General features: G+C 44.0%; 1 protein-coding gene and 1 long non-coding RNA gene across 2 annotated transcripts in view; one reads left to right on the forward strand and one right to left on the reverse strand.

Moving 5' to 3' along the window:
* The window catches only part of Caln1 (calneuron 1), a 421,108-nt gene that overhangs the window by 305,563 nt on the left and 91,568 nt on the right, over positions 1–23,977 (forward strand). The window lies entirely within an intron of this gene.
* Positions 5,236–23,977, reverse strand: part of LOC131898669 (uncharacterized) — a 33,065-nt gene continuing 14,323 nt past the window's right edge. Inside the window, exon 3 of the long non-coding RNA XR_009375982.1 lies at positions 5,236–5,500. This is a non-coding gene — a long non-coding RNA (uncharacterized LOC131898669). The remainder of the gene's footprint in view (positions 5,501–23,977) is intronic.

Genomic DNA, 23,977 nt, shown 5'->3' on the forward strand with positions numbered 1-23,977 from the left:
AACAAGTGACATTTCAACAGCAATGAGTTACCAAGAAGTTCACCAAAGAGGTGACTTGGGCCGTGTAGGGCCGTTTGCACCTGGGAATGTAGCTAAATAATAACTGTATCATGAAAACACAATTAGAAGGAGACGCAATTTGTGCAGAGAATTATAGATGAAGAAGAAAAAAGACTTCCAGTACAATTTTCCTCATTCTTAAGTCCAATTATCTTTTCAGAGTTTCCAAAAAACCAACCATGGCAACAATGATTGCTAGTGGGAGAGTCTTAGGCTTAAATTTCTGGTCTAATTCTTATTACTAGTTCCTGTAGTTTGAATAGAAAATGTCCTCCACAGGCTCGTGTGTTTGAACACTTGTTGCCCAGAAGGTGGCGCTGTTTTTAAAGGGTTTACAGCCTGTTGTATATGGGGGTAGCCAGAAGGCATGGAAGCATAGAGGAGTGGCTTGGTTATTATAGTCCTGCTTGGTTTCTGGTCTAAGTCTGGTTCCTAGTCAGGCACTGAGATGTGAACAAGCAATCTCCTGCGCCCACTACCGTAGCCTCAAGCTGCTCCAGTTCCCATGCCTTCTTCAGCATGATGGGATGGACTCTTCTCTGTAAACTGTGAGGCAAAATAAATTTGTTAACTAGGTTGCTTTAGCCAAATACATTTTCAGATTAATTTATTATTAATTAATTTAGATTAATTTTATTAATTTTTAAATTATGTGTCTGTGTATCTTGGTGTGGGTATGTGCACATGAGTGTAGGTGCCTGCAGAAGCCAGAAGAGGGCATCAGATCCCCAGGAGCTGGAGTTATATGTGGTTGTAAACTGCTCGGTGTGGGTGCTGGGAACCAAACTCAATTCCCCTTGAAGAGCAGTATGTGCTCTTAACCACGAGTCATCTCTCCAGCCTCTAGCCAGATATTTTAACAGTGCAACAGAAAAATAACTAACAGATTAGGGTTGTAGCTAAACTCCACTGTATTTTATCTATCTATCTATCTCTGTGCACCTGCATGTATGTGGGTATGTGCACACCTTGGTGCATGTGTGGAAGTCAAAGGACACTTTGGAGGAACCATTTCTCTCCTGTTGAGTAGATCCTGGAGACTGTCGGGCTTGGTGACCAAGCACCTTTATCTGATAAGGCATCTCAGCCACTTGAATGATACTGTATTTTAACTTAAAGCAAGTTAATTCTGGTGTAATGGCTTAAGTTCCCAATAGGTCACATGAGCTGAGATCGAATACCTAAGACATCCTAGCAGAGGTGTAATGCATTGTCCTAGACACTCAGCAAAGGTTGGTGGCCAGACCCACAGGCACACCTCAGGTGTCAGAGGAATAAACAGGGCCACTTCCTTGTCCATCCCATATAACACTGCATTCGATATCAGTAAGCCCAGCTGTGGACTGTTGAGTATTTCCCATGATCCCCTCCCCTTCTATTCAGCCTGTTTCTATCATATAGGGGGACTATAGCTCTGAGGCTTTTGCCTAAGACAGGTGTGGAAAAAATTACCTGCTCATATAAAAAGTTACTGTAACCTCTGGATGTAAGGCTGACCTAAACCCAGGCTTCCTTCCTCATCACTGCTATTTTTATATAAGTTGGACTTTATTATTCAAGATCCTTTGCAAACAGACAAAAATAGAAATGTATGAAGATCCCCTGACTTCTCTCCTTTGGAAGGACTCTCCCACCCCCACCCTCTTGTTAGGTTGTTCAGCTAATTAAAAGAAAATGAACCATTTCCCTGGAGTCTATGATTTCTAAAATTGCTTTTGGAATCTGACTGTCTCACTGATCTACAAAAGCTGCCGAGCGGGCAGCTGCCAGCGGCTGTCCCCAAGGCGACCTTCCCCCTTGCCTCGCCTCAACTGAGTTCTGTCATAGAAAAAGTCTCCCGGAAGCCCATGCAGGACAGTTTCCTGCCCTCACCTGCTGAGAACCTCAAGGGTGCTTTTTCCCTGTGGGGTGTGTGTGTACATATGTGTATGTGTGTGCATGAGTGTGCCTGCATGTATGTGCGTGCATTTGTGTACATATGTGTGTACATGCATGTGTATTTGTGTGTCTGCCTCCCTGATGCCCTGAGCTTTTGGTTATGTGTCTATCTTGCTTACTGGGCTTCACTTCTGTCATAGGAAGACGTGTTTCACGGCTTCACAGCCTCCCCCAACTCTTTCCCAAAGATGCCAGGAGGCAGGTACCAAATGGGCTCCAGTTTCTTCATGAACACAAGTTCTGATGGGGGCTGGCCCATGTTTCTCTTTCTCTTATTGTGGTGTGTGTGTGTGTGTGTGTGTGTGTGTGTGTGTGTGTGTGTGTGTTTCCATAGGCCTAAGGTTGATGTCTACAATCATTCTCCATCACTCTTCCACATTATTTATTGGGACAGTGTCTCCCAGTCAAACCCAGAGCTCGACAATAAGGCTAGACTTACTAGTTAGCTTGGTCTGGGGGTTTTCTTCTCTACATTCTGACGCTGGAATTGCATGTGGGACAGTTAGCCTACCTGGCATTTATGTGTTTTTTTCTGGAGATCTGTGCCATGTGTCCTCATACTTTCAGGCAAGAGCTTTAACTACTGAGGTATCTCTCCAGACTCAGCCTCTCTGCTCCCTTCACTCCCTTCTCTCTCCCTTCCCCGTCTCTGTGGTGTGTGTATGTGTGTGTATCTATGTGTATTGTATGTGATTGTGTATATGTGTATGTGTTCATCTGTATGAGTGCAGACATGCATGAGCCTCATTGGGAGGGTATGGGTCAAAGCATAACCTCAGGGGTCTGTCCTCAGCTTCCACCTTGTTGGAGACAAGGTCTCTTGTTGTTTGCCATTGCCTACATCAGCCTCTCTGGTTCCTGAGATGCTGGGGATTCTCCCGTCTCTACCCTCCATCTTAGGCATATTTGGGTTACAGACACATGCTGCAGTGTGCACCGTTCCGTGGGTTCTAGGGATCTGAGCTCAGCTCTTCACACGTAGGAAGCAAGTGCTCTACTCATTAAGTCCTATCCCCAGGCTCACAGTTGTTTCTAAATACAGTGGGTCCTTGACTTGGAGGCTTATCCGGTAATTAATTCATAATTAGTCATTAACACATTAACAAGAGCAAGTTTTTAAAAGAACAACTTAATCAGGCACAATAAGGGAATGATTGCATGGGTTTTCTCAGCAAGAATTCCATAGATCATAGAGCCTCTAAGTTTCCACTCAGAAGGAAGACGCAGAGACTACATGTATTAGAAACTGAATCTATTTGACCCACAGCCTTGGTCTGTTCTTTCGTTTTGGTTGCAGTGCTGGGGATGGAACCTAGGCAAGAGCTCTATCATTGAGCCACACCCACAGCCTTTGGTTTTGGAAAGGCAGGGCCTTACCAGGTGGGCCAAGTTGGCCATAAACTCATTACCCTCCTATCTGAGCTTCCTGAGTGATGGGTTACAGCTTCCACCATGATAGACTCACTCAGCAAGTTTTATTTTTTTTAGATTTATTTTATTTTTATTTATGTGTATGTGCATGTCTGTGTGTCTACGTCCATAAGTGCAGTTCTCCATGGAGGCCAGAAGAGGGCATCCAATCCTCTGGAGCTGGAATCTGAGGTTGTTGTGAGCCCCCTCATGTGGGTGCTGAGAACCAAATCCAGGTCCTCTGCAAGAGCAGCAAAGTGCTCTTAACCACTGAGCCAGCTTTCCAGCTCCTCAACAAGCTTTAATATATGTTGGTGAGCATATTTTTACGTATAGATAAAGTTATGTATAATTGTTTTATTTATATTTTTTGATTATGGTAGAAGTACGTTGTGTTTTCCTCTCAGATATAGAATCACAAAAGTAAAAAGAGAATTATTAGAGATGAGTAGAGGGGAAAGAGATATAAGACAAATGAATTAGAGGCTATGAATAGGACCAGCGTATGTTATATGCATAGATCCCCTTCTGCCTCAATTTTGATTCTGCATTCTGTTTTTAAGATCTAACCATTTGCTATCACATCACTCTCCGGAATAGAGACACCAATGCTCCCACAAGATGGTAAGAGGTTCCTTCTCCAAATGCTTCTGGCTTAATGACTCATTGGTCAGTTTGATGTGTAGGGAGTGGTATCCTGTGTGCTTTTCCTTCATGGTTCTCTAGTTGCTCGTGAATCAGAACATCTTTCATGGACCTGTACTCTGTCTGGTTGGCCTTCCTGTTGATTGCTCATAACTTTTGCCCATTTCCCCCAATCTCCACTTTATCTATTTTGTGTTCCTATGATGCTCAGTTACTTGTCTTACTTTCTGGTGGCCAGAATGTCCAAAGCAGCATATGTCTCCTATCTGACCATGTCTCAATATGGCAGAAGCCAAAAGGGTGGTGGGTCACACTGAAAAGTTCAAGGGCATGGACAAGGAAGGATGAGACCATTGAAGGACCACATTGCTCTTTTACGATAGCCTATTCTTTGATGGGGACTAATCCACACTCCACAAACCTGTTCAGTGCTTAGTAACAGTGCCATGACTGAATTATTTTCTATTAAGGCCCACCTCTTACAGGTTCTAGCATCACACACTGGTGACCAAGCTTCCATCCCACAAATATTTAAGGGTCAAACTGTTTACAAATTACATGACCAACCTTGTGATCTAGGTGTACTGTTAATTTTAGAGGCACCTAATATTGCCTTTCTAAGCTTCTGCTCACCAGCTAATTTTATCTATGGTGTCCTCTCTTGGATAGAATTTTCTACCTGGACTGTTGCTATGTGGCTCTAATCCTAGAACTTGGGGAGTTGAGGCAGGAGAATCATGAGTTTGCAGATATTCTGGGCTATGTAGTGAAATGTAGAGAAGGGAGGGGAAGGGAAGGGAAGGGAAGGACAGGAAGGGAAAGAGGGAAAATGGAAGAAAGAGGAAAGGAGAGGAAGAAGGAAAAGAGGAAAGGAGGGAAATGTAAGCAGTAGAGGGAGGAAGGAGAGATGGGGAAGGAGGGGAGAGAGGAGGATGAAAAAACCATAGTATTGGTAATATAGTATAATTATACCTATTTAATTTTTCTTTTCTGATTTGAACTTCTGAGTCTTGTTTTAAATAGTCCCCTAGACGTCTCCTTTGGCTATATAAAGTAATTTATATCAGACTAAACTACAAAGAAGAACTCTAAAAGTATGATAGAAACAAGACCACAATCTGAGGGTACTAGACGGTACCCATGACAATGAGGGCCTCTAAGTATTCAGAGGAGGATGCGTTGAACTCACCCTGGTACTTGTTAGAGCACTGTGTATTCAGGGAATTTTCTACAGTGGACCCAAAGGAGACAGAGAAGAAGATGGCATCGATGCTATGCTGTTCTCCTGGGGATGAGGGTGCAGAATTGGAGCTGATGGCTAACAAGCCAGCCTGAACTTGAAAGGCTCAGTCCCACAAGGAAGGAACCCATAACATTTCACCACAAGGCATTCATCAATTTGTCGACTTGGAAATAAACCAGTTCAGGGCATCTTCATGTCTAAGGGCTAAGGAGAAAAAAAGGAAGCTCATGAGACTGTTAAGGAGACAAAAATGGAATTCAGGATCTGTGGGGAAGGTGGACCCTGCTGCATATCCCAGGCCTCCAGGGACCCTTGAAATATGCCCTCAGAGAATGGGGAGCCGCAGGTAACATGAGAGTCATTATTGATAGTACTGAGGATAGAATCCAGGACTCTGCATAAGTTAGGTGAACACTCTACCACTCAGCCATGCCCCAGCCCTTCATGGAGGGATTTTAAGGAGGTGTTTACTGAGCCACATCCACAATCCTTCAAAAACTGGGGTAGTCTAAGTGAGTTCTCTAATGCTGAACTACATCCCTGGCTTCCCCCTTTGCCTTTTTGAGATAGAATCTTGCGAAGTTGCCCAGGCTGGGATAGAACCTGTGATTCTTCTGCCTCAGCTCTCGAGTAGCTGAAATATCAGGCCTACCCCGCCAGGTCTGGCCAGGTTCATTGCTGATGAGTGTAAAAATACTCACTTGTCCTGCATCTCCCAGACAGAAAACAAAACCTATGCAACAAGTTTTTAAAAAGTGTTAAATAACAAAACAAAACAAAAACAAACCAGCAAAATGGGGTCAAAAGAACAAAATTAATAGACACAGGTCCAAAATCAAAGAATTAGACCCCAGACTGGATTGGATCACTTAGCAGACGTTAAGAGCCAACATTACACTAATTAGCATGTTCAGGTATGTCAGCGAAAATAGTTTTAAAAACTCTCCTGTCTCTCAGAAGGATCCAAATTGATATTCTGGAATGAAATGCATAGTTGCTAAAAATCAACAGTTCAGTGAGTTCAATGGAAAATTAGGCCTGGTCACAAATAGGTTAAATGAACTGGAAGAGAAAGAAGGCCACAGTAAAGCACCTGTAATCTTAGTACTTGGGAAGCTGAGGCAGGAGATTGAGTTCCAGACCACTCTGGACTACCCCGAGAGAGCCTGTCTCAAAGGAAAAAAAAAATACTTGTTTATAAGATATATACCATGAACGTATCTCAAGGAGAGCTGAGAGGGAGTGGCCTGAGGCAAGATTTGAAGAGCCATTGATTGAAAATTGCCTAAACCAACAAAGACAGGAAGAAAAATTGATGAGGAAAATAGGAACATTAATCAGAACAAATACAAAGAAAACCACGTGGGAGTGTGGTATTTAATATGAAGTTGTCTCAAGAACTTTCCCTGGGGAGATGTAGACAACATCTACCCGTGCCTTCTAAGGCTCCAATGACAAGCCAAAGTATGATTTCGTCAAAGTCTTAACTTGCAGAACCAGCGAGTTCATACTGACTTACCTACAGAGTATGGGTGAGGAGCTGCTTACAGGTATGTGGATGTCCCCAAAGCAGCTGCACCACCGAAGTCATCCCAGCTTGGACGACAACTTCCCCATAGCTGTATAGTTGGAGTACCCTGCTCAGGTAACCTTCTGCTGCTCTATATAATTAGCATCTCCTGAGACCATGGGACCACATGCAGTTAGGATGTGCTGGAGTGAGTGACCTGAGGGTCCATTGACCCTCCCCAGTCGTCCTCCTATGAAGGAGTGTCAACAGACATTAAGGCTGATCTTAAAGGCCTCTCACATATAGTCACAGCTTCTCTGATGAAGACAATGGCTGTTCTACTTAAAGGATAGCATTCTCCCTGTATGAAGGGCGTAGTACCCAGCAGGAGGATCTAACTACCTTTCAGTGAGTAGATCATGAGGGCTCTGACCCACTCAATGAATTCACCCATCAGTAGATTCATCATTTGATAGCATTGTTGGAAAGTGCTGGAAACTTTCAGGTGGAATCTGATTGGAGGAAGTTAAGTCCATGAGGGTTTGCTCTGGAAGGCTGCTTCTCATAGCTGGTCACTTCCTCATCTCTCTTTACTTCCTAGCTGCCATGAGGTGTGTGCAGCTTTCCTTTGCCTCCCTGTTCTCTTGTGGTGCTTCAATCCTTGTGGCCATGGAAACCATCCAACTATGAGCTGAAGCCTCTATGCCATGAATCAAAATAAATCTTTCTTCCTCTAATTTATTCCTCTCAAGGATTTTTGTCATTATGATGGAAAAGTGAGCAGTGTGGTTGTGGTTCATCATGGCTGCCGGACTGATGGATTTAGACTAATGGTGGGCACAAATCTTTGGGCATGTATATGAGGGGTTCTTTACATTGGGTTAACAGGGGTGGGAAGACCCGCTCTAAATGTATCTGGCACCATCCCATGGTCTGGGATCTTGGAAGGAATAAGAGAGAAAAAGGGAGCTAAGCCCCAGCATTCATCTCTCTCTGTTTCCTGACTGTGGATGCGATGTGACCAGCTGCCTCACAATCCTGCTGCCATGCCTTCCAAACCATGATGGACTGTACCTTTAAACTGTGAGCCACAATACACCCTTCCTTCCTTCTTTCCTTCCTTCCTTCCTTCCTTCCGTCCCTCCCTCCCTCCCTCCCTCCTTCCCTTCCTTCCTTCCCTCCTTCCTTCCTTCCTTCCTTCCTTCCTTCCTTCCATCAGTTGCTTTTGTTAGGTATTTTGTTACAGCCAAAAAGACAAGTAACTAATGCAATAGTTGATCATAGTAACTGGTGAAAACTAAGGACAAAGAAAATATCTTAAAACCCAAACTGATGGTGGTTGCACGCCTTTAATCCCAGCACTTGGGAGGCAGAGGCAGGTGGATCTCTATGAATTCAAGGCCAGCCTGGTCTACAGAGTGAGTTTCAGGACAGCCAGGGCTACACAGAGAAACCCTGTCTTGAAAAACAAACAAACAACAACAAACCCTGAACAATCACAATAAAAGACTTACAAATGACTACAGTTTATTCCCCTGTAAAAATTAGAAGACAATTAATAGAATCTTGAAAGTGACTAAGAAAGAATAAATGTTACTGTATTTATAACCATAAAGAACATCCTTCAGACATGACAGTTAAATAAAGATACTTGTAGTCACCTAAAAATCTGGAAGATGTGTTTTGTTTCAGAACAGAACAGCAGCAAAAAAAAAAAAAAAAAAAAAAAAAAAAAAAAAAAAAAAAAAAAAAAAAAAAAAAAAAAAAAAAAAAACCTAAAGAGAGCTCTTCCCGGCAGGTGAAAAATAACTCCAGATGGAAATACGATATCTGGGGAAGGAATGAAGGGAGTTTAAAGAGATTTAAAACGCGGTAGAGATGGCTAAACATAATGAATATTGAATGTTAAATCTGATAGGAAACAATGTAGAGCTTAAGGTAGACACACTTAAAACTTGACGATGATAAACACAACAAGGACGGGAGATCATTTGGCTTAGAATATTGTAAATCCCTTGCATTTTCTCACCAACGCTAGTTATGCTAATTCAGGATCATCTGTGCCTCGGGGGTGAGATTAACAAGGTACATTTAAGCTCAGATACACCAATTAATCATAGTAGCTGATGTGGAGGAATAGTCTGTTCTAGAGATGGGGAGTTTTCAGGCTAAAAACATTAAAAATCCTGCAGTATGCTGCTTTTGGAAGACGCAGACATGCTGTGAACATAAGAACAAAAAGTCAGGCAAATGAATGGCAAATGGCTCAGAGGGTAAAGGCACTTACCACTGAGCCCGACGACCTGTCTCCAGCACCCATATGGTGAAAGGAAAGAACTGAGTTTGGAGAGTTGTCCTCTGACCTCCATACATGCACCATGATATGCCACGCACAGGCATACGTGTACACCTGTGCAAGCGCACGCGCGCGTGCGCGCGCGCACTCACTCACTCATACACACACCCCCACACCCCCCCACACCCCCCCCCACACACACGGAATGGAGGAGGTGAGGAGGGGGGAGGAAGTAGAGGAAATGTGAGTGAAAAGAACACTGGTGTAATTATACCCATATCAAACTGGATTTGTAAAGATAAGGGTCATTACCATAAATGGAACATCTGACTTAACAGAAGTTTGTAACAATCTTAAACCTATATGCCACTAACCACACAGATTCAAAAATGTATAAAACAAAACTGACTCAATAAAAAGTAGAAATCAATAAATCCTAAGTTACAATTCTAACCCTTAGCGTGTTTTCCCCCCTTTTAAAAGACTTATTTTGTTTGGATGAATATTTGCCTTTGTGTGTATATGTATGTATATGCATTACGTGCATATCTCATGCCCATTAAGGTCATAAGACAGTGTCAGATACCCCAGAACTGAAGTTATAGATGGTTGTGAGCCAACATGTGGGCGCTGGGAACTGAACCTGGGCCTCTGCACAAGCAGCCAGTTCTGTTAACCACCGAGCCATCTTGACAGACCCTTAACGTGTTTTCTGTAACAAGTGTAATTCAGATGAGAATGAGGATGTAAGATACTTGACCACTTTAACTAGCAAAGAACACTACACCAAATGACCATAGGTTATTTCTTGGTTTCAGGCATGCATGGAACATAAACCATTCTATATATCTCATGTTGGATGGTAAAACCAACCTCAACAAATTTCAAAGCTGAAGTAAAAATATCTTCTCTGACTACGTGGAATTAAGCTTGGAAACAAAAACTGAAGAATAAAATGTTAAATACCCATGTGCTCTTGAGTGAAGCCATGCATTTTAGTTACAGTTCTCCATGTTGGAACCCAATACCTGAGGAAAGCGATTTAAAGAAGAAAGGGTTTGTTTTAGCCAGGGGTTTAGGAAGTGATCTGACCCACTGTTGTGAGAAAATTATAAATGCAGCAGGCCGCATTGTGTCTGTGGTCAAGAAGTAGAGTGGGACTATAAAGCCTTACGGTCCACCCCAAGATGACCCACCTCCTCCGGTGAAGCTCCGCCTCCAAACATACCACACAGCCTTCTCAAACAGTGCCACCAGCAGAGTATTCATGTATTCAAACACATGAATCTATGGGTGACATTTCTCAGTCAAACCACAAGACCACAGATCAAAACGTAGTAGCAGAATTAAAACTATTCTGAACCAAATAAAAATGGAAAATATAACGTGTCAAAACATCCAAATCCCATAGTTCCTTTTTTATTGCTAGGTAGCTTAAAACATTTATATAATGAATTTCAGTCATTTTCACCACCATTTCCCCCCCTTATCTCCCTATTCCCACTGGGACTCCTTAGTCTCAATAAGCTCTCCTTGCTTTGATGTCTTCTTTAGTGTGTGGCCCACAGAGTTTAATTAGTCACTTGCCTGAGTGGATGGAAGGTTATTCAGGGGAACAAGAGCTACACCACTAAAGAATATGATGGTCTTCCATCAATGAGTCGTGCCTACCAATAGCCTTCCAGTGAGGGGTGATTCTTATGGGACCCTCTGCCATACATGATGAAATGGTGGACCTGGGCTGTATAAGAAGGCAAACTGAGTGTTAACATCAATGGATGAGTCACAGAGTGAGCCAGCAAGCAGTGTGCCTCTGTGGTTCTTGACCTGACTTCCCTCAATAATGGGCTGTGAGCAGGACTTATAAGACGAATAACCCTTTCCTCCCCAGGTTGCTTTTGCTCAGAGTGTTTTTTATCACAGTGACTGAATGAAAGCAAGATGCTGATTGGGATTAATTATCATGTTATGACTCTGTCCAAGCAGAAGTTGATCAATGTGGTCAGAGCGCCCTTGGTGTAGTTGCTTTCCAAATGCTGGAAGACCAAACTTTTTTTTTTGTTTGTTTGTTTGTTTGTTTGTTTTTCGAGACAGGGTTTCTCCATGTAGTTTTGGTGCCTGTCCTGGATCTTGCTCTGTAGACCAGGCTGGCCTCGAACTCACAGAGATCCACGTGGCTCTGCCTCCCGAGTGCTGGGATTAAAGGCGTGTGCCACCGCTGCCCAGTGAGACCGAACTTTTTAACACAAGAGTCTACAGGGAATGATTTTGAGTCAAAATGCCACGCTGGTAGAGTTTAGAATTGAGGATGAAAACTAGGAAAAGAGACACAGGGCAGAACACATTGGAAGCAAGAGAATTTCTAGTCAACAAGACCCAAACAGTCACTCTGAGTCCTGGCTGCAGCCCACACCTAACCATAACTGGGTGAATCCTCCTGCCTTACAGCCTAGTGCTGAAGTTGATCTCCCACCAGACGATGCCAGAGGTCCCCAGGATTGTTCCCATGTTGTCAGTGGCCCTTCTAGCTCGACGTATGATGCCTGAGCAGAGAAGCCAGGCTCTGTGTGCATCTATTTTTAAGCAGTCAGATTTATGCAGCCATGCCTAAGAGGCCCCTAGAAGCTGTTTATGGTGAGATGAAACCAGCACTTTCTGGAGCCTTTTTCTAACTCAGCAGGCTATGCCATTAGAGTCCTGACACGGCTTCTGGTCATGCAGAGAAGAAGTCGAAGGGTATTATTTTAAGACCTCTGCCCAACTTAGCTCTGCACACCTGGGATCCTGCACTACACTGATGGGCTGACACTCCCCACTTGCCTGCGCGTCAGTCAGCATGAGGCTGAAGGAAAATCCCGAGAAAGAGCAGATGCTCATGGTGTACCACTCACTTGGTTATTGTGTTTTATGGCTGAGGACCCTGAAACCATGGGCTGGGGTATCTTCATTTCGTTCACAGCTGAATGGGGAGGGGATGGACAAAGAGAAGCAATGCTTCCTGCTAAGAGAGCAGAGGGGCTTCTTCAGTCATTCATCTGCAGGTGATGCCTTGCTCATCAAACAGAATGTCTTTACCATTTCTCACTTCAGCCATAGCCACTGGTTCTTTTTCCATTGTTATAAACCATTCTTGTCTAAACCTGTTTTCTTTATCTCAATGGAGCCTTTGATCAATGCTCAAATGGAGACTGGGTTCATCCCTGACATCATGGGACTGCAGATCTAAAAACAATTCTGCAGTAGCTCACTTTCTGCTACTATAACAAAATAGCAGAAGTTGGGTGACTGGCACAGAAAAGAGGTTTGCTTAGTTTATAGTTCCGGGGATTGACCCATCATAACCATGAGTAATGGTGTGAAGCAGTTCACAGCTTCAGAGAGTTCATTTTATAGTGCCAGGAGGCAGGGAAATGGGAACTGGTTGTATCATTTTTCACTTTAGATTCCACTGAAGGGGGCATGGAGAGGGGACCCAGCAGTTAAGAGCGCTTGCTAGTCTCCCAGAGAACCCCAGGTCAGTTCCCAGCACCCACATGGAGTAGCTCACAGCTGCTTCTAACTCCAGTTTCAGGGTATCTGATCTTCTAGTCACTGTAGGTACTTGCACTCATGGTACTTGCACCCCACCTAAATACACATAATTTAAAAATTAATTAGGTCAAATACATTCCGCATGTGCCCTCATGGGATGGTGTTACCCCCACTGAAGCTGGGTCTTCCCTTCTTCATTAGTTCTGTCTAGAAACACCCCGGTAAGCACACACCAGAGATGTTCCTGCCTCATCCTTGACAATGAAGGTCCCGTTGCTCTTCCTTGGGAAACTGAAGTTCTTTAGGGGTGGGCATCATGAGAATTAAAACAGAAGTTGTAAACTGCTGTCCCACGAACCAAATCCAGCCCGCAGCCCGAATTTGTCTAGCATGTACAAGTTGGGTGTTTAAAAATCTGGTGATATTGGAGCTGGGGAGAGGGCTCAGTTAGTGAGGTGTAAGGGTCTATGTTCAAGCCTCAGAAGCCCCATCAAATAAGCTGGTGTGCTGCTGCATGCTTTTAATCCCCAGCCAGAGAGAGAGAGGGCTCAGCTGGCAATGTGCTTGCAGTGCAAGTGTGAGGTCCTGAGTTCAGATCCTCACAACTCAGGCAAACGTCGTGGTAGGGCGCTGTGTACTGGGGAGGCAGACTGGGGTGGGGGTAGGGCGCTCTCTGGAGCTTTGTCAACAGCTAGCCTAGCTGAATTGGGGAGCTCTAGATTTAATGAGAGGCCTTGGCTCAGAAACTGAAGTGGGCAGCGGCTTAGGAAGATCCGTTACAGCAGTGGTTCTCAACCTTTCTAACGCTGTGACCCTTTAATACAGTTTCTCATGTTAGGGTCACCCCAACCATAAACTTATTTTCATAGCTACTTCATAGCTATAATTTTGCTACTGTTATGAATTGTAATGTACATATTTGATATGCAGGATATCTGATATGCGGCCCCTGTAAAAGCATCCTGCGACTCCCCAAGGGGTTGTAATTCACAGGTTGAGAACTGCTACCTTACATTAACCTCTCGCCTCCATATATGTATGGGCACACATGCATGTGCACCCATACTCAAGTGTACACACACACACACACACACACAAACACACGCATACACACACATGCACACACATAAAAAACAGTCAAGTGGTGGTGGGAACCAGGATGAGGCTCAGGGTTGTATTTTCTGACACCCTAACAAAAATGTGCACATCTCTGGCTGGCTGGCTGCATGAGGGATACTCTGTCCTTACGTGAACTTACTAATTTTTCATAGATTTTGAAAATTATTTGAGAATATTATCCCCGATTGAGGTCATGACTCTGAATCTTCTCAACACCCAGGAAACACAATGAGTAGCTCTTTATTTAAATTAAGTAATCACGAGAGCACACCAGGAAGGGAGGAGAGTGTCTGGCTGCAGACGGAATTGGTTTAATGAGGGCTGGGGATAATAGACTGAGACTTCTGTCTGGGCCCTGCTTGAACAGCATGCTGCGGAGGTTAATTGGATCAAGCCTCAATGTTTCCTTTCCCCCTTTACATGGCAATTTCAGGGGGAAGCCACCGTCTCCCAAATCCAGTGCATTCTTCCTTCAAGCTGGTTCCGCTTTGGAGACGTTTTATTGCAGCTGTGATTTAACAAGCTCTAAGAGAACCAGCCAGCCAAATAAAACCACATATCAACAGCACACAGGCATGCTTGTTCTGAGGGTAGTTGTTGGCTTTTTCTGTCAGGGAGACCAAATGATTATAGATAGTGTCTTTTCTATGTGGTGTGGCATAAAACAAAACAAAACAAAATAAAAAAAAATCTACTGTGAAACCACTTATGTGGATGAGGATGGTAGCCATGAAGGACAAAAATTATAACACTACAACCAATGACTCACTTTCCTAGGCCTAGAAATTATGTGGTGAAAGTGTTGGTTTTTCATCTTGTGACAGAATATCTGTGATAATTTGAATAAGGAAAGATTTGTTTTTTGCTCATAGTTTCAGAAGATTTGGTTCAGGAGCATTGTCTAGTTAGCTTTTTCTGTTTGTTTTGATTTTGTTTTTATGAGACGGGGTCTCTCTGTGTAGTCTAGACTGTCCTGAAACACACTGTGTAGACCAGGATAGCCTAGAGGGTTCCACCAGGCTCTGCCTCTCAAGGTGTGCACCACCATGCCTAGCCTAGTTGGTTTTGTCAACTTGACAAGACCTAGAAATATCTGGGAGGAGACTCTCAATTGACTCAGTTGCCCAGATCAGATTGATCTGTTACTATCTATGAGTGGTTGTATTAATTGGTAATTGATTTGGAAGGACCCAGCCCATTGTGGGTGGTGTCATGACCTAGGCAGGCGGCCCTAAGCTAGCAGAGCATGAACCTAAGAGCAAGCCAGCTGAAAAGCATCCTCCTCCATGGTTCCTATTGTAGATCTTGGCTGTGAAGTGAGTTCCTTAACATGGGGTAATGCTGTGTGGGATAGCAAGAAAGCCTTTGAGTTCCTGCTTTGACTTCCCTCAATGATGGAGTATGACAAAGAGCTGTAGGCTAAAAGAGACCTCTCCTCCCCCTTAGGTCAGAGCATTTTATCACAGCCACAGAATGGAAACTAGAACAGTTACTGTTTGACCTTGGACAAGCTAGTTAGCATCTTTGATGGACAGTTTACATGTCTGTAAAATGGGCATAAAATATTCTTTCTTCATTGAGTAGTGCAATGGACTCCATACGGCCAACTTGTGGTATCGATTGAAGGAACGCCCGTCCATTCCTATTGGCTGAGGTATCAGCTGAGCCACTTACAAGAAAACTGTGAGCTGTAAACGTTTGCTTCTCTCTCAACATTCTTGCAGTTGTTGTTGTTTTATAGTAGCTCTCAAACAAACACATCAGTGATACTGAGAGTTGAACCCAGGACCTCATGTGTGTTAGACAAGTTCTAACCCTCTGAACTATCCCCCAGCTCCCTCCTGAAGTATTCCAGGCAAGTGCTCTACTCCATTCTCAGGTGCAAGCTGAGAAGTACTGACCTCAGTAACACACACAATTTCCCAGAGCCAAGGGACACCATCTAATTTGAGTTCAGCCTCACATAGGCCTTCTGAACCACTTAGACCTTTATACCATCTATACCATCTTCTTAGAGCCTACTTGGGGGATTTTATTGATTGGTCCTTTTCTTTATTCTCTTGTATATGTTTTTCTTTCTATCTCAAATGTCTCTTTCTTTGTCCTACCATAGTATATCTTTGTATAAAACCTAAGTTCTGGTCTCTCTCCTCCTCACTGCAGGCTAACTTAGTGTTTTAGTGTCATTCCAATCTCCATGATAACATACAATGGCAAAAGTAAGTCGAGGGAGAAAAGGTTTCTTTGCTCACAAGCCTAGGACACAGTCCATGACTGCAGAGAAGTCAGGGTGGCAAGAACTTGAAGTAACTAGTCACATCACATCCACAGTCAAGAGCAAAGAGAATGAAAGAATACACACGTGCTGAATGCTCAATTTGATGTCACCTTTTCATTCAGCCCAGGACCCAGCCCATGAAATGGTACCTCCCATATTCAGTGTGGATCTTCTCACTCAGCTAGCCCAATCAAGACGATTCTCCATAGACATGCCCATAGGCCAACCTAATCTAGACAATTCTTCATTGATACACCCTTCCCAGATGAATCCAGGTTATGTCAAGTTGACTGTTAAAACCAGCCATCACACTTGGGAATTGATTTTTCTGTGTTCCAGTTTTTCTTAGATTGAATGGTAAGAGTCTCTTCCGGCAACTCATCAGATGGCAACTGTATTGATTGGCATCGAGGACTAGGTCATTGTTGTAGGGAGAGCTCTACCCCTGAGCAAAATGCCTGGCCCAACATGGATGCTCAACTAGTTTCCTGGATGGATGGATGGATAGAGGAATGAATGAATGAATCATCATCCATTGATGATGCACCAATCAGAATCATGCATTTGGAAATATCTGGCCTAAATGAGTTTGATAGCTGATTGAACCTGGGGTATCATGGCACACACATATAGTCCCAGAACAGGGGACATGGCAGTACGAGTATTAAGAGTTTAAGGCCATCCTTGGCTACATAATGAGTTTGAGGTCAGGCTGGGCGCCATGATACCCTGTCTCCAAACAACCAAAGAGTCAATAACTGAATAGGAGCTGGTTTGTGCAGAGTGTCCCAGTCAGGCTCTGACAATTTTACATTCCCATGTAGGCAGTGGGAAGGCCGTAAAAGGTTCTGAATGGTAGATTTGAATAAGGTGGTTTAAGATGGTATTTAAAGAAGATGAATGGGAGGCCAGTCTGAATGTAAGGTAGATCTCCATTAAAAAGTGTTGCAGCCTACAGATGTCGGGCACTCAATGGCAGAGATACTCTCCATCACTTATTTGTACAACTGGCTTTCAGTGGATGGTGACTTGAGAGAATCGAGGAGTCTCATTAAGAAAAGAAGATGCATTCTGGAGCAGTATGCAGGACTTCACTTGGGGGGCAGTAGATTTTATTTCATATTTGTGCAAGCTTCTCTCCTTTCCAGTTGCTCTTTGGGTCATTTTTTTAAAAAACTAATATTTTTTAAAATTAGCTAGTATACAAAGTATGTCATCATGATATTTTCAAACAGCTGCTTTAAATTCTCCTTCCCTTTCATCTCTTCCACCACCATGCCACCCCTGGTTCCCTCCTCCCCAACCATGCTTGTTATTTTTTATTTTCAACTGAACACAACCCAGAGTCATCAACTGAAGAATCACCTCCATTAGAACGGACTGTGAGCATGTCTGTGGGGGACTATCTAGACTGATGATTGATAGAAGAGTGTCCCGCCCACTGCAGTAGCACCACCCCTAGGTAGGTAGTTGGGCCTAGACTGTGTGAGAAAGCTAACTGAGAATGGGCCGGAAGCATTCTGCCGTTTTTTCTGCTTTGGTTCCTGCCCTGACTTCCTGCAGTGATGCATTGTGACCTAGAATTATAAATCAAATGGACACTTACTTTTCTTCCATAAGTTCCCTTTGATCATGGCATATCATTACAGGAAGAGAAAAAAAAATCACTGATACACCTCCTGCTATTTTTTTCCTCCTTCATGTCCTATGTATCCTTGTCACTGCCAGCCCTTTCTCAGCACTTATTTTTATTCTCTCTTGTTTCCCTTCTAGTTCTTCAGGCTTTATTCACATTTACATATATGTGTAAAATATATGCAGATACATATTTACATGGATCTGTATGCATTTCGGACTATCCTCCTATGAGAGAAAATACGTGAGTTTTGCCTTTCTGAGTTGGGGGTCCCCTCGTTTAATATTATACATTCTAAATTCATCGATTGTGCTGCAAATTTCATTTTTCTCCAGAGCTGTGTCACATTTTGTTGTATATAGGCACTGTGTTTTCATTGTCCATTCTTCTGTTGATGGACACAGGGGCTGGTTCCACTTCTTTGCTGTTATGACCAGAGCAGCAATAAACATGGTTGTGCAAGCTTCTTTGTGGAGTCCTTTGGGTTTCGACTGCAGAAACATTTTAGCTGGATCAAATGGCAGTTCTATGAAAAGTACCTATTTCTTTCTCAGAGTCTTGTAATGAAGAAAAGTTTAATATGCACACAAATAATAAAGTAAGATGAACTATAAAGATGCCCTGTACTGAGTGAAAGTAATTGAAAGAAGGAAGAGTACTGATTGGATGTTGAATGAGGAAGTCAACTTAAGAAATGGCTGGAAGAGGGCAACTCATATTTGAATCCCAGCACCCACATGGCAGCTCACAACCATCTGAAACCCCGGTTCTAGAAGATCCAATGCCCTCTGCTGGCCTCTGTGGGTACCAAGCATTCAAGTGGTGTGCAGACATACATGCAAGCAAGCCTCCTTACCCCCAACCCCCCCCACACACACGACAAAAAATAAATCTTTTTAAAGGAAAATAAAAGACAAGAAGAAATGTCTGGAAGTCAGTCATGGTAGCTCACGACTATAATCTCCATGCTTGGGAGGTAGGGGATCATCCTTAGAGTTCAAGGTTAGCCTGAGTTCCACAAGACCCTGTTTCAAAACAGTAAAGTATATGGAATTCTTCCTCTTGGGTACCACAAGTGATCCTTCTCAACCAATATCCTTGGTCTAGGCTTATTTGGGCTAACCACCATTCTAGATAGAGGGATTTTCTTCCTGACAAGGTTAGGGTAGATATCTTTTGTCCCCCAGACTTAATTGAAGAATTTCAGTTTTCGAGTTACCTGTTACTCCTCTAGGATCTCACATTTCACTACTAATGTACACAAGCAAGCGAGCAGGGACTGGGGCTGAGGCCGCAGCTCAGGTGCTAGAGTGCTTGCCTAGCAGCCATGAGACTCTACCTCTGTATCCACCCAGCAGTCACATAAACTGGGTGCGGTGGTGTATGCCTGGAATCCTAGCAGTCTTGGGGCTGAGACACAGGGATCAAGGGTTCAAGGCTAAGCAGGGCTACATAGTGAGACAATGTCTCAAAATAAAATAAATTAGTAAATTCAATCAGAATGCTAAGGATATAACTTCATCAGTAAATTGCTTGCTGCTCAAGCGTATGAGGACCTGAAGTAAAGCCCCACTTAAAATAAAATCCAGACTTGGGGTCAGTGAGATGGCTCAGGGGGTAAATCATTTGGCATGCAAGCCTGGTGGCCTGAGTTTGATCTCTGGAACCCATATTAGGATGGAAGGAGAGAACACACTCCATAGAATGGCTCTTTGACCTCCATTGGTACACATGTGCATACACACACACACACACACACACACACACACACACACACAGTAACAGTAAATAAAAATGTTTTTAACAATCCAGGCATCTACAGATTAACAGTCATCACAGTAGATCTCTGGGCTCACTGATCAACACATCTAGCCCATCCATGAGCTCTGGGTTCAATGAAAGACCCTGTCTCAAAAAACAAAACAAAACAAAACAAAACAAAGGCAGAGCACAGTTGAGGAAGACATCTAATATCCACCTCTGACCTTCATAGCCCCCAACACACACTATTGCTGAGGATGGGGTTAGAAGGACAATTCAAGGAAAGTGTCCTAGGTGTGATAAAATATCCTGACAAAAAGCAATGTGGGGAAGGATTTATTTAATTTTACAACTCTTAGAGTCTGTCATTTTGGGGAAGTCAAATCAGAACTTCAAACATTGTATCCATAGTCAATAGCAGATAAAATGAATGCATGTATGCTTACATACTTGCTTGCCCATGCTCAGCTTGATTTCTCTATTATTCTATTATCCAGAAACCCCTGTCTAAGGAATGGCGCCACCCAAAATGGGCTCAGTCTTCCTGTATCAATTAACTTAGGATAGCCCCCCCCCCAGACATGCCTGCATGCCAACCCAACATAGACAATCCCTCATGGAAACTCTCTTCCCAGGTGATTCTAGGTTGTGCCTATCTGAAAATTCATACTAACCATCACAAAAGGAACAACATTAGTATATGATTGCTTTATTAGTCCCCAGACAAAGTGAAGCTTGAATCCATAGGTTAATACAGATTGTCAATGACCACAGTGCCTCCTGTTTCCAAGGACTGGGAAGATGAACGCATAAAGTGTCGAGTGACTGGGAATCCTAAACAGGGTGTCCAGAAAGTGATTTCTTACCCTAAGATCCCCTACCCCACCCTTGTCAGATTGGTTTTTCTTATCTGTACTTGGTCATTGACGAACACCCACAAGACACTTGGTTTTAGAGCCTCGTGTGATTAGGCCAAGAGGCAGAAAGGAAAAGGAAGATAGAGGCTGTCAAAAATCAAATTGGTTCCCCTCTCTTTTAAGGGAAGTGCCAGTGAGCTGAAATGGCCTCATTTATTTTCTCAATTCTAAGGAAGAACAGGTGTCATTTGGAGTGACACCCTTGCTAGTCTCGTATTGGGCTGAAAAGCTTGAACCCAAGCGTGAATGAGATTTAAGCTTATGACAAAGAATTAAGGTTGCAAAGAGTGGGGACACTGAAACCAGGTAGAAGGCTTTCCTGCAAGGAGTTATCTCTGTATGAGTCTCCCCTTAGCTCCACAAAGAAGCAGTCATGTTCTATACCTGTTCTCACCTGTGGTTGTTAACCTTCATGGTCAACTCAATTGGATTTGGAGTCACCTAGGAGACCCACTGCTGGGCACCTCTGTGAAGATGTTTCCAGGAAGGCTGAATGAGTAGGAAAGACCAACCCTGAGTGTGGGTGGTACCATTCCCTAGGCTGGGGCTATGAACTTAATAAAAAGGACAAAGAGCACCAGCATCCATCTCCCTCTGCTTCCTGACTGCAGATGTAATGTGACCAGTGGCCTCACGCTCCTGCCGCCATCCCTGACCCACCATGATGGGTTTGTACCTTCAACTGCAAGCCAAAATAAACACTTCCATTCTTCAGTTTCTTCTATCAGATACTTTGTCACAGCCATGAGAAGAGTCACTAATCCACAGCCATGCTACAGTTGTAGAAGTCTTTAGCTAGACACTGAACATCTTAAGAAAATTTTTCCCCCACTGAGAATAGTGGTAATAAGATCTACCTCTGGCCTTTGCTATTTTGTTGTCTTGGCTGGTCACCTGACTTCTGTACTTCATTCCCATCATCCATAAAACAGGGACAATGACTCTTGCCCCAGATGTTCTACAGGCAAATTATCCAATAGCCCATGTTCATTGGAAGTACCATAACTTTCACTGCTCTTTGTAGTGGGAAAATTATCACTGCCATCCTTTTCTTGTATAAAGAGAACATTTTAAAGAAGATGGAGCCAGTGTAGTTCTGAAATTTGTACCTGTTAGGGAGATTGATTATCTCCTTGGCTGAAATATCTTCCTTAGGGGATTGATGCCTATCCAAGCTTTCCATAGATGCATGCTCTACCATTGAGCCATACATACCCCAGCCCCTCACTGGGGTATTCTAGACAGATGTTCTACCACTGAGCCACACCCCAGCCCCTCACTGGGGGATTCTAGACAGATGTTCTACCACTGAGCCACACCCCAGCCCCTCACTGGGGGATTCTAGACAGATGTTCTACCACTGAGCCACACCCCAGCCCCTCACTGGGGGATTCTAGGCAGGTGCTATATAATACTGAGCCACACCCCAGCCCCTCACTAAGGGATTCTAGACAGATGCTCTACCACTGAGCCACACCCCAGCCCCTCACTGGGGGATTCTAGGCAGGGGCTCTAACACTGAGCCACACCCCAGTCCCTCACTGGGGGATTCTAGGCAGGGGCTCTAACACTGAGCCACACCCCAGCCCCTCACTGGGCTATTCTCTGCAGCTGTTCTGCTGCTGAGTCACAGTTCCAGTCCCTCTCCAGGTGATTCTAGACACATTCTCTCCCACTGAGCCAGAAGACAGTATCAGCTGTCATTCCGCAGTCACCACCCACTTTGATTTTTAAGATGTTTCTCACTGACCTGGAGATCGCCAAGAAGGCCAGACTGACTGATCAGCACCTCCTGAACTTTGAGACAGGAAGTATATGGCAACATGCCTGGCTTTTAGCCTTACATGAGTTATGGGGGATCAAACTCAGGTCCCTGTGCTTGCAAGGCAAGCTCTTTACCCATTGAGCCATCTTCCTGGATCTACATTCTGGGGGTTGGAAAAGCCTTTCATATGTATGAGACTTTACCTATACCTTACCAGGACAGGATAACCTTTAAAAAGTACTTTCTGTAGAGACAAGGTCTATGTAGACCAGGCCAGCCTGGAACTTGTGGAAATCTGGTGCTTCAGTGTCCCCCTGTCTGGGATTATGGATGTGAGTCACCATGCTCATTTTTTTTGAAACAATGTTTTTTTATGTATAAATATGAGAGAGAGACGACCGTGGCTGTAAGTGGGAAGAATAATGTGCACAGAAAGGCCTTTCTGATTTAGTGAGTCATTCTTATCTCTGAACATCATCCTTCCGTCTTAGGCAGAATTTTAATCAAAGGTGAAACTTGCTCTCAGAAAAAGTCATCTCATTTTTCATCTGTGCACCCACCTGCTGAGAGATGCTTAGTGCCCCCCCGCTCCTCTGGCTCTCTAGCTCTTCGTGTCCTACTCATCGATGAAGGGCTGGGTTCTAGGATCATTTTTATTAAGATTAATAGATCACAGTATTGTACAGATGTTGGATTCCTGTGCTTCCTGGGTACCAAACTAACCTATATCAATAATGGATCCAAAGTTGGAACTGGTGGTTCAGACCTGTTACTTTTGGGAAGCTGAGGTAGGAGGACCATACAGTCAAGTCCTGCCTGAACTCCAAGTGAGTTAAAAACTAGGCTGAGCAACTGAGTCTCAAAATATAAAAGTAAAAATAAGGCTAGGGTTGTAGCTCAGTAGTAGAGCCCCTGCCTAGAATCCCCCAGTGAGGGGCTAGGGGTGTGGCTCTGTGCAGAGCATCTGCCTAGAATCCTCCAATGAGGGGCTGGGGTGTGACTCAGTGGTAGAGCTCCTGCCTAGAATCCCCCAGTGAGGGGCTGGGGTGTGGTTCAGTAGTAGAACACCTGCCTAGAATCCTCCAGTGAGGGGCTGGGAATGTGGCTCAGTGATAGAGCACTTGCCTTATATGCACAGTTCTTTGGGCTCTATCCTCAAAATTAAGACACACACACACACACACACACACACACACACACACACACACACCAGTTCTTCATTACTGAAACAAATATCTGATATAAACCAATTCAAGAGTAGAAAATGTTTTTTTCAGCTCAGTTCTAGAGACTTCCATGTGCCTTAGTTGCCCCTCGCACTTTCAAGCTAGTTCCAGGCATCACAGAATGACCATGAGTACATGATACAGTAGAGCAAGCAGCTCCCTCATGTTGCATGGGAAGAAAAGGAGAAGAGACTAACATCCCATAATCCCCTTTGCGAGCACACCCTGATGCACTACAGCCTCCCACCAGGCCTCACCTCTTCAGTGCTTCACTACCTCCCAATAGCTACAAACTGAGGAGCAGACCTCCAATAGACAGACCATCGCGGGGGTGTTGCTGATCCAAACTGGAGCAGAGAATCATCTCAAAGGGAACCCAACTGGCTTGGAGTGAAGGCTCAGTCAGTAAAGTCCTTGCCATGCAAGTGTGATGACTAAGTCCTGTCCCCAAAGCCCACGTAAAGAAGCTAGGCACAGTGGTGTGCACTTCTAATCCCAGCATTGGAGAAACAGAGCTGGGTGGATCTCTGGAGATCTGGGGCTCGCTGGCTGGCCAGTTTAGCTGGATCACTGGTTCCAAGCCAGTGAGAGAGCCTGTCTCCAGCAGCATCCGAGGAACTACACCCAATGCTATATTTGCAT

This window comes from Peromyscus eremicus, chromosome 23 (genome assembly GCF_949786415.1).
Source record: "Peromyscus eremicus chromosome 23, PerEre_H2_v1, whole genome shotgun sequence".
NCBI classification, from domain to species: Eukaryota; Metazoa; Chordata; class Mammalia; order Rodentia; family Cricetidae; genus Peromyscus; species Peromyscus eremicus.